Raw genomic sequence first — 600 nt, 5'->3', positions numbered from 1 at the left:
AAAAAAAACAAGGAGGAAACTAAAATAGAAGACAAAAAGAATAAATGACAATAATAATTACATTTGCATCATGATGTTTCTCCCTATTCCTTTTCTCTTTTCCTTCTCCCTTTCCATCTTCCTTTTCCTTTTCCCTTTTCCTTCTCCCTTTCCTTCTCCCTTTTCCTCCTCCCTTTCCTTCTCCATTTCCCTTTTCCCTTTTCCTTCTTCATTTTCCTTCTCCCTTTTCCTTCTCCCTTTTCCTTTCTCATTTTCCTTCTCCCTTGTCTCTTTCCTTTCCCTTTTCCTTTTCACTTTCACTCAGAGAATATTCGCAGCTCCGTGTCCCAAGAGATGAGGCTTTATCAAGATGAAGGATCTCTTGTGTCAAAGTTGTGTCAGTTAAAACGGCCTTAATAAGGAAGCGGGAATATAAATCAAAGAGAATTTCTAGGCGCCAAGTCCAAATTGGGAAATAAACAAGATTGATAGAAAAGGAAACAGAAAGAATGAACGATGAAAACGCGGACGTCGGCTGATAGATGTGCACGTTAGGTTATGGGTGCAAAATTAATGAGAATTCGTGCATTCGGGAGAGAGGGATCGAAAAGGAAAACATTA

The 600-nt window shown here is 39.0% G+C and overlaps 1 protein-coding gene across 1 annotated transcript in view; it reads left to right on the top strand.

Moving 5' to 3' along the window:
• Positions 1–600, top strand: part of LOC119591040 (kiSS-1 receptor-like) — a gene marked incomplete at its 5' end in the record, with an annotated part of 60,331 nt that overhangs the window by 46,652 nt on the left and 13,079 nt on the right. The window lies entirely within an intron of this gene.

The sequence above is a fragment of the Penaeus monodon genome, chromosome 28, assembly GCF_015228065.2.
Source record: "Penaeus monodon isolate SGIC_2016 chromosome 28, NSTDA_Pmon_1, whole genome shotgun sequence".
NCBI lineage: Eukaryota > Metazoa > Arthropoda > Malacostraca > Decapoda > Penaeidae > Penaeus > Penaeus monodon.
This window is presented reverse-complemented; position numbering and strand designations above follow the sequence as displayed.